The sequence below is a fragment of the Megascapheus bottae genome, chromosome X (assembly GCF_031878675.1).
Source record: "Megascapheus bottae isolate mThoBot1 chromosome X, mThoBot2.hap1, whole genome shotgun sequence".
Lineage (NCBI taxonomy): Eukaryota > Metazoa > Chordata > Mammalia > Rodentia > Geomyidae > Megascapheus > Megascapheus bottae.
In genome coordinates this window covers 31,616,587-31,631,954 of record NC_143547.1, presented here as the reverse complement: position 1 = coordinate 31,631,954, position 15,368 = coordinate 31,616,587, and positions in this window count along the sequence as shown.

The window sequence follows — 15,368 nt, the reverse complement described above, 5'->3', positions numbered from 1 at the left end:
GTGCCAGTGGTGCATGCCTGCAATCTTAGCTACTCAAAAGGTTGAAATCTGAGGATCAAAGTTCAAAGCCAGTCCCGACAGACAAACCTGACTGACTCTCATTTCCTATTAATCAGCAAAAAGCCATATGTGGAGGTGTGGTTCAAGTGGTAGAGTGCTATGCTAGCCTTGAATGTGAAAGTTTAAGGCTCTGAGTCCTCATTATTTGAACATATAAAAATATGTATATGCTGGGAGTTTGCCTCGTGGTAGAGTCCTTGCCAGGCATGCATGAAGACCTGGGTTCAATTCCTTGAGCTGTGGCTCAAGTGATAGAGTGCTGGCTTTGAGGAAAGCCCAAGGACAATGCTCAGTTCCTGAATTCAAGCCCTAGGACTGGCAAAAAAAAAAAATATATATATATATATATTGCTATAGTTTTGATCTAAATGTAGCTTCTCTCCCCAAAAAACATTTGTGTTGAAAGCTTGTTCTTAAAAGTAGAAATATGGGGAGTAGCGGAGACTTAAAATGTAGGGTCTGATAGGGTACCTTCCAGCCATTGAGGGTAGGCTTTTGAAGGACTTACAGGAGAACAGATTTTCCCATTTCTTTCTTTCTTTCTTTCTTTCTTTCTTTCTTTCTTTCTTTCTTTCTTTCTTTCTTTCTTTCTTTCTTTCTTTCTTTTCTTTTGTTCTCTCCCTCCCCCCCTCTCCCTCTCCCTCTCCTTCTCCCTCTCCCTCTCCCTCTCCCTCTCCTTCTCCCTCTCCCTCTCCCTCTTGCCAATTCTGGGGTTTGAGCTTAGAGTCTAGGTGCTTTCTCTGAGTTTCTTTTGCCAAGGCTAGTGGAGCCACAGCACTACCTCTGGCTTTTTTTTTGTTGGTCATGGGGCTTGAACTCAAGTCCTGGTCACTGTCCTTGAGCTCTTTTACTCAAGGTTAGCACTCTACCACTTTGACCTTCAGCTCTACTATGGTGTTGGGGGTGTTGTTAACTGGAAATAAAAGTCTTATTGGACTGTCTTACTTGGGCTTGCTTTGAACTGCAGTTCTCAGACCTTAGCCTCCTGAGTAGCCAGGATTATAGGTGTCCAACCCTCTTCTCTTTTGCTCCTAGCTATGTGCAATACTTGCTTTGCTTTACCATGTGCTTTCGTGATGAAATTGGTACCTTATCCTGGGCCAAAACAACAGGGTCAATTATTCATAGTCTGAAACTTCTGACACTGTGTGCTAGAAAAGCCTTTTCTTTTCTGAGTTGATTATCTTAAGTACTTATTACACAAAGGGAAACTTGCCTAACACATGTGTTAAATCATTAAGCAGTTTGTACTCCAATAATAACACTCAGGAAAGCTGTAGAAGCTATAAGAAAGACCCAAATAGAAATTTTAAACCTGAAATCTTAAGATAAAACATCACCAATGAATGTAATAGCAGAAGGAAGATGACTAAGGAGCAGACAAGAAGTTTAAGATTAACTAGTAGACAATGTCCATTCTGAAAAATAAAGAAAAAAGACATATAACAATAGCTTTAGGGATTTTTGAGCCAAGAAAAAACGGTCAAATATTTGAATTTTCACAACCATAGAAAGAGAGTGTACTGAGGGTAAAAATAATTTTTGAAAAATTAACAGAAGAAAAGCTTCACAAATTTTTATAAACATATCCATATAAGGCTTAGAAAATCTAAACATGAGAAAACCAAAAGAAATTCATACCACAAAACAAGGTAGTTGCCAGGTACTTATGGTTCATGCCTGTAATCTTAGCTTCTCAATATGTGAGAAGTAATGTACCTACTACCTGGAGGATGTAACTTTAACCTCTCTATACATTACCACTGCAATAAAAATAATAATAAAATGCTAAAAAAAAGAAAAATAAATGTCTGAGTTTTTTATTTGCCAGTTGTGGGGCTTGAACTCAGGGCCTGAACACTGTCCTTGGACTTTTTCTTAAGGCTAGAGCTCTACGACTTGAGCCATAGAACCACTTCCAGCTTTTTTCTATGTATTTAGTACCAAGAAATCGAACCTGGGTCTTCGTGCATGCTAGGCAAGCACTCTACCACTAGGCCAAACTCCCAGCCCCATGTCTTAGTTTTTAAAATACAGAAAGGATAATATATCATATATGAAAGAAAAATATTTATAGCATAAAGACAGCAAAGTAAATAATGTATCCATAACATAAAAATTGTTTTCACATTCTAAATAAAATGCTAAAATGCTGCTTCTAGCTACACTGAAAGCTAAATATGGTAGATGATGGGTTATCAAGCTTGGACCATTAGGGCAAAGCAAAACTGGAACTGGGTCATGCCCATAATCTTAGCTACTCAGGAGGCTGAGACCTGAGAATCAAGGTTTGAAGTCAGCCTGGGCAGAAAAGTCTATGAGATTCTATTCTTTTTTCTTTTTTTTGACAGTCATGGGGCTTGAAATCAGGGCTTGGGCAATGTCCTTGGACTCTTTCAAGGCTAGCACTCTACCATTTAGGCCACAGCACCGCTTCTGACTTTTTCTGTGTATGTAGTACTGGGGAATTGAACCCAGAGCTTCATGTATGGTAGGCAAGCATTTTACCACTAGGCCATTCTCCTGGCCTGAGACTCTTTTATTGTCTCTCTCATTTTATATTGTAATTAATAGAAGCTTGACAGTTATATTCACCACATAGAAGGTACATTACTTCACACACATTGATACCCCTTCTCATGTTTTTTCCCCCATTTCCCTCTCCCCACACCCTCCACTCATCTTGTTTCCCCCCTTCCCTTTTCTATTTCCAATAAACAAATACATGTATATACAATATACCAGATAATAAGGTAAGACACTGTAACAATATGAGAATAGTCAAGGGAAAACAAAAGAGATGAGAAATAACATAGGATATTAAAAACAACGGTCACATATTATATGGCTCTTGTTTCCATATCCTGTAGGTCCTTTCATTTAGCCTCATCCTATATGGCCTTGTGTATCTAGGTTTTAAGCTATTGTAATCCTCTGCTAGGAGAGTCCAAGGTTTGTACTGATTATTACAAATGAGGGAAACCATTGAGCCTATGTTCCTTTGGGTCTGGCTTACTTCACTTAATGTGATTTTTTCCAATTCTTTCCATTTCCTTACAAATGGGGTAATGTCGTTCTTTCTGACAGCAGCATAGAATTCCATTCTGTACAAATACCACATCTTGTTGATCCACTCATCAGCTGAGGGGCATCTGGGTTGGTTCCATATCTTTACTATGGTAAATAGTGCTGCAATGAACATCGTTGCGCTAGTGTCCCGGCCTGAGACTCTTATTTTCAGTTAACCACTAAAAGACTAGAAGTGGAGATATGGATAAAGTGGTAGAGTACTAGATTTGAGCAGAAAAGCTCAGGGACAGTGCCCAGGTCCAGAGTTCAAGCCCTAAGACTGGCAAGTACACACACACACACACACACACACACACACACACACACACACACACACACACAAACACATCAAAAGGTACAACATATCAACATCGTGTTATACAGCTAGGGAAAATTTTGGCATTAATTCATTATATTAGAAAAGAAGCCTAGCAGAGGATCACAATAGCTCAGTAGCTATGGACATATGCCCATAAAGTAAGATCCTAGTTGAAATGAACTCCTAGATATGGAGAGAAGTGATTTTGTTTTGTTTTTGGTTTTGCTTTTAAAAATGTAAGAGCCAGGACAGGACGGATCACTACTACACTGTTGGTGGGAGTGCAAACTCATTCAACCACTATGGAAAGCAGTATGGCAGTTCCTCAAAAGACTAAACATAGAACTCCCTTATGACCCAGCAATTCCACTACTTGGCATTTACCCAATCGTCCAGAAAAAAAGGGCATACTAAATCCACTAGCACAACGATATTCATTGCAGCACTGTTTACCATAGCAAAGATATGGAACCAATCCAGATGTCCCTCAGTTGATGAGTGGATCAACAAGATGTGGTATTTATACACAATGGAATTCTATGCTGTCAGAAAGAACGACATCACCCTATTTGTAAGGAAATGGAAAGACTTAGAAAAAATCATATTAAGTGAAGTAAGCCAGGCTCAAAGGAACATAGGCTCAATGGTTTCCCTCATTTGTCATAATCAGTAGAAACCTTGGGCTCTCCTAGCACAGATTGACAATAGAACAAAATCTAGAGATATTAGGCCAAACAGTATGACACTAAATGTAAGGACCTCCAGGATAAGGAAACAAAAGCCATATAATGAGTGACTGTTGTCCTTAATGTACTATGTTATCGCTCATCTCTTTTGTCATCCCTTGGTTATGTCATATTGTTACAAGTTTTCATCTTGTCATCTGATATATTTTATATGTGCTTAATTGGTTATTTGAAATTGGATAGGGAAGGGGGGAAATCAAGATAAGCAGGGGAAAGGTGGGAGGGAAATGGGGACCATGTCATGAGAAAGGATATCAATGTTTGTGAAGTTATGAACCTTCTATCTGGTGAATATAATGTTACCCTTCTATTAATTACAATAAAGAAATTATTTAATAAAAAATGTAGGGGCCAGGAGTTTGGCCTAGTAGTAGAGTGCTTGCCTAGCATTTATAAAGACCCGGGTTCGATTCCTTGTGAAGCTGGAAGTGGTGCTATGGCTCAAGTAGTAGAGCTCTGGACCTGAGAAAAGTCCAACGACAGTTCTCAGGCCCTGAGTTCAAGTCCCATGACTGGCAAAAAAATGTACTTTGTGAAGGTATTTTTTCCTTTGTTTCCTTTTCTCTTTGGTTTATCCCCTATTGTCACTGTATTTGATTTGGGTATTCTGTTTCCTGTAAACATGTTTATCTGATCTGGGGAAGGGAAAGGGAATAACAAAATGGTGAGACAGAGGACAAAGGATGAACCAATGCACCAGTGAAACTCACAAAACACTATGTTAGAAATTATCTTTACTACTTGAGGGGAAGAAAGTGGAAGAAAAGGAGGGAAGGGGTAACAATGTTTGAAAAGAAATGAACTCATTATCTTACTTACCTAACTATAACCCCTTTGTACATCACCATTACAGTAAAATTAAGTAAAAATAAAAAGTGAGACTCATGGACTTCCTGCCCAGACCTCCATTGAACTGTGAACCTCAGATCTCATCCCCTTTTTTCCTAGTCCTGGCTTGAACTCAGGACCTGAGCACTGCCCTTGGGCTTTCTCAAGGCTAGAGCACTACCACTTGAGCCACAGAACCACTTCCGGCTTTTTTCTATGCATGTGGTACATAGGAATTGAACCTGGGTCTTTGTGCATGCTAGGCATGCACTCTACCACTGGGCCAAACTCCCGACCCTTATCTCACCATTTTGAGAATTATAGGTGTAAACCACAGGTGCCAGGCCTGATCTAGGATTACTTAAATTAATAAATACCATACTGCTAGATTCCTATGACAACTTGCTTTTATTTTTATTTGATGTGTTAATGAAATAGATATTTTAGTCACTTAGGAAAAAAACCTCAAAAAAGAAAAGAAGGAAAAATCTTGTAATCAGAAAAGTAATAAACTCAGAGTAAAAGAATTAATAATGGTAAGAATAGTAGTCAATAAAAAAATTTGAAAACACAAAGAATCTGTTGAACCAAGATTTTCTTGAAAAGGTTCATAAAAATTATCCAGATTTAAGACCTTCCTTATGATCCCGCCATACTACTTCTGGGCATCTATCCTAAACATCATGACCCAAGATATTATAAGGACACCTGCTCAGCTATGTTCATCTCTGCACTATTCACAATAGCCAGGTGATGGAAACAATCCAGATGCCCTACTGCAGATGAATGGATACAGAAAATGTGGTATATACACACAATGGAATTCTACATAGCCAACAGACAAGATAAAATAATGGCATTCGCAGGGAAGTGGATGAATCTAGAGCGAATCATGTTGAGTGAGACAAGTCAAGACCTAAGGAACAGAAGGCGCATGGTATCCTTAATATGTGGCTACTAAATCCAGAGTACAAGAGCAAGGACTCAATAACTGCATACCCAAAGCTATGGACATGGTAATGGAAATATAAACATAACTATATAGACATAAGAAGCTATGACTCCATATACATAATGTTTTATTTCATAAATTAATATGTTTCTATGACATACAAACCCTTAGCCTAATTTTGATTAAGTTCTAAATACTAAGTCCCAGTGATTGTAAATAGGGATTCCCTCCTTGAACACTTATTTGTTAAACTTTTCATTTAAAATATGATGTAAAAATCAACGTTAATAAATTCTTTAATAAAAAAAGAAAAAAAGGAAAAAAAAGTATCCAGATTTAAAAAGAAAAGAAATTCAGATGACAACTTAGATGTGATATTCTTGATTCCTCAAAATCCATAGATATTCTCCCAGGGTTTTAATAGATGATTGGAAGAATCTGTAACTATTTTAAAACTTGAACACATAATTTAAAAACCTAAAGACAAACGTATTAAGCAAGTTAATTTGTAAGTCATAAATAACTGTCTATAATAAGAGAATTCACCATTAATTTCATGAAGTAATCATCATAGACTCAGCTCCAACATCAAAAATATTGTGAAAAAGTACATTTCTGACAAACACCATTTATGAATACAATATAGGAAAAATGTTTCTGAATTACTATTTATGAAATGAAATTGCACAGGCCGATGGTTAATTTCCCTACACCATATACCAGTGTTATCAGTCACTTAGGTGGAGTTAGCCCTGGAAACACACAGCTGCTAAACAATCCATGGTCACTCTGGAGGCAGAAGCAGAAGACAGAGGAAACCTTAGGAACAGCAAAGTATAAATAGCGCTTCTTCCTGAGGTTAGCCACACTAGCGCCGCTAAGTGGATCATTGTAACAATACATAGCCCCGCAGTCATGTGACGTGCTTGCATCAGTACCAGCTGTAATAGAAGGCAGACTGTGGACAAGGCATCCACACTGCGGCAATATCTGCACTGCGGCAATGCATAGCCAATTAAAACAATTAATGAAGTGCAGCTTCGATATATATCTGGGAAAGCATTACATTAACAGCAGCATGGCACCCAAAGCTCCAAATGTGATCACGCAGACTGAAGAGCACAGATTGTGTGACTTCCATGTGCGCTGTTTGCAGCTATAAGAGAGAGGAAAGGAATGCTGAAGGAGCTTTCTTCCTTTCAAATATCAACTTTGGGGCCAAAAGGAGATAGTTACCTTTCACCGAGAACACGTCCTTGCTGTGGATCAAAGACCTTCTTTTCTCCGCTCTGAAAATAATTTTTCTTGGGTTTCTCATCGCTGACGTTCTGGTGTTGTCTGGACTAACTTTATGCCTCTTGAGATTTCCTGTGGTGGCTAGCTGCTTCTTCCCCAGCTTCAGAGCAAAGCGTCCTGTGGGTAAACATTGGCAGCTTTGTTCAAGCCATGTTCTCAGTTGAAAAGGTTTCCCTAACTTCTCAGAAAACACACTAACATTTTATTTCCCTATCCTTGAAATAAAGAGGAAATGAAGATTTAAGGAGAAATGCCAATTTTTGGAAAATGACCCAGTCACCTTTTAAGAACCTTTTTGGCTCTGTGGGTGAGTTTTTTTTCCATATATTTTTTATTGTAATTAATAGAAGGGTTACATGATATTTGCCAGACAGAAGGTGCATTAATTCACATACATTGATGTCCTTCCACCTGTCTTGGTTCCCAGAGTTTTTTTTAATGTCATGGCGATAATATCATTTGCTTAAATGTAGTTATTTTAAAATTCTTATTTTGATCTTAAAGTAGGTATATAAACGAATCCTTATTCAATGAAAATTTTGTGACTGCACATCTTGATCCATGTCATGTCTTTCAACATTCTCATTCATTTCTCCCAACCTCTCCCTTCCCTCAGTTTTCTTAATTTTATAGAATATATATTGGATTTTATGACTATATTTTCTCCCTTTGATAATTATTTTAAGAGAGAGATGGGAAAACTCTCACTTTATTTCCTTCTTATAATGAAATGTCTTAAGATGGTATATTCAGGCAATCATAAAATGTTTATTGTTTATATAAAAGACAAGTTAGTTTTAAGTATTAACTATCAATACTTAGTGAGGAACTGTTGCATGTTAACTGTATTAAAATTATGAAGGCATTGAACCTCCAAAATAGTTCTGAGAAGAGAGAAAAATGGAAATTAATGATTAGAGACAATATTTGACCAGGGTATTTCAGAGACTATTTCAGAAGTGATGAAAGACAATAGTGTACAAGATTCAGGAAAATAAATTTAAAATGTTTTATTAGCATATATTAGGTGGATGTGCATGTTTCATTGTAACATTTCTGTATATATTAACAATATGTCTTGATTAGATTCACTTATTAAATCATTCTGTCTTATCTCCTCTCCTTCTTTCTCAAAACAATTTTGTTAGGTTATATTTCCATAAATTAATTTTTATACCAGTAGCCCAAAGAATAGTCTCAATTATTATAGCTTATATGTTGGTAGAAACTTTTGAACATCTATGCTAGGGATATATACAGACACTGTAGGATAAATTTTCAAATAACATCACCATGACAGAGAAAGAAAGCAACACCAAAATTCAGGCTGATTGATGGATGGACTAATAAAATGTGGTGTATATACACAATAGGATTTTATTTATCCATTAGAAAGAAAGATATTATATCTTTTGCAATGAAATAGAGGTACCTGGGGAAAATTCTATTTGTTAAGTGAAGTAAACGAAACCCAGAGAGACAAAGAATGCATGGTTTCTCTCATATGTGGAAGCTAGATATAATTTACCAATGTACAAGTAAACACATACCGGATTATATGCAAGTATATACAAACATTAAACAAACTGTGGTATATAGAGAGAATTCAAATGATGGACTATTAAGGAGAACTCACTGTCCAACAAAATGAATACCAGGGAGCTGGTAGTTGAAATGTTAACAGAGGAGGACAACAGGAAGGGAATAGATGAATGAAGAGAGGAAGTGGGGAGAATGCACTTATAATATTCAATGGTTTGCCTATGAATCTAGAAAAGTTGAGGGGAAGGTGGAGGTTGAGGGGATGGAGGAGAATGGTGAAAGGGACAATATCAATCAAGATGCATTGGATTTATAAACTGACATGTTGAATGGTAACTCCTTTGTAGAATGTACACTAAACAAATGGATGATGGGAAAGTAAAAGAGATTCTGTTGGGGGGCAGCTGTTCTCCATGGGAATGGGGGTGGGAGGGAAAGTAGAGACAGTGAATGAGAATGAGTATGACCAAGTAGCTCTATCTATCTATCTATCTATCTATCTATCTATCTATCTATCTATCCATCCATCTGAAAACAGAATAATAAAAACTTTTGAAATTGCTCTAGAAATGGGAGGGGCAAGAGAGTGATGGAGTTCATTTGTTCAGGATACAGTGCATGTGTGTATGGCAATACCACAATGAAAACCCTCCTTGTACAAGGAGGCTTACGCCTCTTATCCTAGCTACTCAAGAAGCTGAGAGCTGAGGATAAGTCAGCCTGAGCATGAAATTCTGTGAGATTCTATTTTCAAATAAGCACTAGAAAACAGGAAGTGGTACTGTGGCTCAATGTGATAGCATGCTAGCTTTAAGGGAAAAAAAAGCTCAGGAACAGCGCCCAGGCCCTGAGTTCAAGCCCCATGACCAACAAGAAAAACAACAACAACAGGGACAAACTGAGCAAAAAAAGAAATATGTAACTTCTGAGATAAGGAGGGTGAAAAGATGGTTGTGGACATAATTCATAATTCAAGGTATCACATACTTTCCCTCTATGTTTTTTCTTATATGTTGAAACCCTCAAATTCCCAGAAGAAAGCCTTTCTAAAAATGTTCTGTTACTATTTTCACATTTCAAAAATATTCATTATATTCCATTTTCATGGATGACTGATTTCAAATATCCATTTGAAGAGTAAATTAGAAAAATAGCCAGTAGATATAATAGAAATAAAAGAAAATATACCTTTGAAGTAGCAAAACCTATTATAAAGCAACATATATTTTAATACTGAAGTTCTACCATGGAAAACAGCTCCAAGGAACTATCCTTCTGCTAAAACAATCACTAAGCTCAGGAGTAATAAAACACAACTTTTGTTTTTCAGAACTTTGGAATCTAATCAAAGACAACAGTCAGGCATTTGTTTAATATGTCCGACAGGTCATGGCATGACCAATGGGAAGGTGACAGGTTCCTCAGTGGTCACGCATGACTTGGAATATACCCTTTGCAAAACTAGTTTTGAAATTTCACTGAATGAATGATTGAAGTTCACAAAAAAAAAGAAATAGAAAAAACACAGTAAGATGGGAGAATCTGATTGGTAATTTATCATACTTAGAATACATCAAATATAATAAATAAATTGAAAAATTAAAATGCCTGGGCACTAGTGACTCATGTCTGTAATCTTAGCTACTTAAGGGGCTGAGATCTGAAGATCATAGTTTGAAGCCTGGGAAGGAAAGTCTGATGCATCTCCATTTAACCACCAGAAAACTGGAAGTGGAGATGTGGCTCAAAGTGGTAGAACACTTGCCTTGAGTGCAAAGCACAGGGATAGTGCCATGACCACCATTACTCCACCACCACCACCACCACCAACAACAACCAAAGCCCAGAGATAGCACCCCGCCCCTACATTCAAGATCCAGAACCAGTACACTCCACACGCACACACACACACAGAGTAACCAAGCATTTATTTCTTTATCTTTATTTTTTGTCAGTTGTGGGGCTTGAGCTCAGCCTAGGCGCTGTCTTTGAGCACTTCAGCTCAAGGCTAGCACTCTTCCATTTTGAGCCATAGCAACACTTCCCAGAGTCACAAAGTATATATAAAATGACTAGTTTTGATTTAAAACTGTTGAGTGGCTTCACAGTTGCCAGGGCATTGAACTAATCAAAGGCTTCCAAGCAACCAATTTAGAAATGTTTAACGAGCTAAGGGAGACCATAGCAAAAGATCTCAAGTAGTTGGGCATGGTAGCTTAAGACCATGATCCTAGCTATTTAGGAGCTAGAGGTGGGGGATTGTCGTTCAAGGCCAATGCAGTTATAAAATTCTCAAGACTCCATCTTGAGAAGCTGCCTGTTCTGTCCCCTACTAGGGCAACTTAGTGGCTGATTACAGTGGTGCTGGCTTGTCATCCTCAGTAACATGGGAAAGAACAGTTTTAGGAGGACATCCTAGGCAGTCCTGAGCACAAAGCTCATCCTGCCTTGAAACTAACTAATATGAAATGAGGCTGAGGCATAATACTGGAGAAATATATCTAGCAAGCATGAACTATGAGTTCAATGCCCAGGGCTGCAAAACACACACACACACACACACACACACACACACACACACACACACAATCAAAAACTGAGTTGGGCTGGGCACTGGTGGCTCATGTCTGTAATCCAAACTTGAGGATCGTGGCTCAAAGCCAGCCTGGGCACAAAAGTCTGTGAGACTCTTATCTCTACTCAACCACCAGAAAACTGGAAGTGGCACTGTGGTGCAAACTAATAGAGCATTAACTTTGAACTGAAGAGCTCAGGTATAGTGCCCAGGCTCAAAGTTCAAGCCTCATGACTGAATCCCCCTTCCCCCAAAAACCCCACAAAAATGGAAGCATACAAATCGAGGACATTAATAAAGTGCTGAATATTAAATAAAAATAGAAAACAACTGGTACCAATGGTTCATGCTTATCACCCTAACTTTACTCAGGAGCCTGAGATCTAAGTAATGTGATTCAAAGCCAAGCCTGGGCAGGAAAGTCTATGAGATTACTGAAGATGATGAATTCAAACCCCAGTACTACCAATGAAAGCTGTATCTGTGGACTTCTGTTTATAAGATGTCTTACTAAGTTAGGGTAAGTACCAGGAAAAAGGGGAGGGATATAACATCAGACTATCAGTCATCCACTGGAAGTTGCATTTAATCAAGAAACTAGAGGGGCCAGGAGTTTGGCCTAGTGGTAGAGTACTTGCCTAGCATGCACGAAGACCCGGGTTCAATTCCTTGGTATCTCATACATAGAAAAAGAAGCTGGAAGTGGTGCTGTGGCTCAAGTGGTAGAGCTCTAGCCTTGTGAAAAGTACAAGCACAGTGCTCAGGCCCTGAGTTCAAGCCCCACGACGGGCAAAAAAATAAATAAAAGAAAAATGAAACCAGAATACAATATGAACAAGGTGAGACCCTTGGAAGCATGGGTGGAGCATGTATAAAGGGCTCCCCCTCCTTCTAATCCCTATTTAGTTTGTTTATGCAAGCCTATTTGTGCTTTCAGTCCTCTGTATTTGTTGCTCAGTCTAAAACACCCTTTTGCGGGCAATTGCAGCTTAGTAGGAGGTTCAGGTGATTAAGATCTGTGAATTAACAATTCTAAAGCAAGCCACAAGCTTTTTTTAAGCAGAAATCCAAAGTGTTGCAGAGCTCAAGTGACAAGCAGCAACTTGTTTAAGCCCTTATCAGCTGTAGAATCCATCTGACCCACTCAGGATTATGTTCTTCAAAATGAGAAATCATTATAATCTTTAAAGATCAGACACTGAGAGATAATCAGCAGACTATAACTTCATTTTTAAGACTCTAAGAATAGGGGCCGGGAGTTTGGCCTAGTGGTAGAGTGCTTGCCTAGCACGCACGACGACCCAGGTTCGATTCCACACTACCACATACATAGAAAAAAGCCGGAAGTGGTGCTGAGGCTCAGGTGGTAGAGCTCTAGCCTTGAGAAATTCTAAGGACAGTGCTCAGGCCCTGAGCTCCAGCCCAGGACGGGCAAAAAAAAGGACTCGAAGAATAAATATCAATCTGGCAACTCCTGGTTTCCTTTTCTCAGGGGCTCCAATAAGTTAAAAAAAAAAAGCCAGAGATGTTGAGCATTTCTTCATGTGTCTATAGGCCACATTTGTTTCTTCTTCAGAGAAGACTCTCTTTAAGTCTTTGGTCCATTTTTTAATGGGATGGTTGTTACTTTGGAGATTAGTTATGGAGTGATTCAATTTTTTGAGCTGTTGATATATTTTAGATATGAGGTCTTTGTCCGTTGTTTGGTTGGTGAAGATCTTCTCCCACTCTGTAGGCTTCCTAATTAATTTACTAGCTATGTCTTTTGCCATATAAAAGCTCTGCAGTTTAATGCAGTCCCACTTATCCAGCCTTTCTCTTATTTGCTGTGATTCGTGGTCCTTATTAAGAAAGTTTCGACCTGTGCCAAGGAGGCCTAGTGTATCTCCTATTCCTTCTTGTAAAGTTTTCAGTGTGTCAGCTTTTACCTCCAGGTCTTTCTTCCATTCTATTTTTTTTGGCTCCCTTGTCAAAGATTAGGTGGCCATAGGTCTGTGGTTTAATATCTGGGTCCTCAGTTCTATTCCATTGGTCTTCAGGCCTGTTCTTGTGCCAGTACCAAGCTGTTTTGAGAATTATAGCCCTGTAATAGAGTCTAAAGTTTGGAATTGAAATACCTCCAGTGCTGTTCTTTCTGCTAAGAAGTGTTTTTGCTATCCGGGGTCTTTTATTATTCCATATGAAATTTTGTATTACCTCTTCTATTTCTTTAAAGAATGCCATTGGGATACTGATGGGTATTGCGTTGAATTTGTAGATAGCCCTTGGCAAGATTGTCATTTTCACGATATTGATTCTTCCAATCCAGGAGCATGGGACGTTTTTCCATTTCCTTAGTTCTGCTTTAATTTCCTTTTTTAGGCTTTCAAAGTTTTCATCAAAAAAGGCCCTTTACATTCTTAGTTAAGGTAATTCCTGGGTACTTTATTTTCTTTGAGTCTATTACGAAAGGAGTTGCTTTCCTGATTATTGCCTCGTTCCTCTCACTGTTGGCGTAGAGGAAGGCATTTGATTTTTGAGGGTTAATTTTATAGCCTGCTACTCTTCCAAAGTTTTGAATCAGCTCAAGGAGCTTGGGAGTAGAGTCTATAAGATTCTTTAAATACAGAATCATGTCATCTGCAAAGAGGGATAGTTTTACTTCCTCTTTCCCTACTTGGATCCCCTTTATGCTTGCTTCTTGACTTATTGCACTGGCTAGGAATTCTAATACTATGTTAAAGAAGAGTGGAGAGAGTGGGCATCCTTGTCTCGTTCCTGATTTTAGAGGGAATGGATTTAGCTTTTTACCATTAAGTGTAATACTAGCAGTGGGTCTGGTCATAAAAGAAATGCAAATCAAAGCAACTCTAAGATTCCACCTCACTCCAGTTAGAATGGCCAGGATCAGGAAAATGAGTAACAACAGATGCTGGAGGGGATGTGGCCAGGAGGGATCACTACTACACTGTTGGTGGGAGTTCAACCACTATGGAAAGCAGTATGGCAGTGCCTCAAAAGGCTAAACATAGAGCTCCCCTATGACCCAGCAATTCCACTACTTGGCATTTACCCAACCATCCAGAAACTAGGGCATACTAAATCCACTACCACAACAATGTTCATTGCAGCATTATTTACCTTAGCAAAGATATGGAACCAACCTAGATGTCCCTTAGTTGATGAGTGGATCAACAAGTTGTGGTATTTGTACACAATAGAATTCTATGCTGCTGTCAGAAAAAACAACATCGCCCCATTTGATAGGAAATGGAAAGTCTTAGAAAAAATCATATTAAGTGAAGTAAGCCAGACTCAAAGGAACTTAGGCTCAATGGTTTCCCTCATTCGTCATAATCAGTAGAAACCTTGGGCTCTACTAGCAGAGATCTGCAATAGAGCAAAACCTTGATACATAAGGCCATATAGTATTAAGCTAATTGAAAAGACCTCCAGGATATTGAAACAAAACCCATATAATGAATGATTGTTGTCCTTAATGTACTATGTTATCTCTCATCTCTTTTGCTGTCCCTTGGTTATCTCATATTGTTACAGTATCTCACTTTGTTATCTGATATAGTGGATTTATTTGTATTTGGTTATTTGAAATTGGATAGGGAAGGGGGGAAAACCAAGATGGGGGGGTGGAGGGGAGGGAAATGGGTACCAAGACATGTGAAAGGGTATCAATATATGTGAATTAATGCACCTTCTATCTGGCAAATATCATGTAACTCTTTTATTAATTACAATAAAAATATATATAAAAAAGCATTTTCAGCCTCTAATGTGTCCTATTGGTAGAGTGCATGTCTAGCATGCATAAAGCCCTGAGTTCGATTGCTCAGTACCATATGTACAGAAGAAGCCAGAAGTGGTGCTGTGGCTCAAGTTTTAGTGAACTAGCCTGGAGAAAGTTCAAGGATAGAGCTCATGACCTGAGTTCAAACCCCAGGACTAGAAAAAAGAACATATCAGCCACAATGATTGTTTATGCTT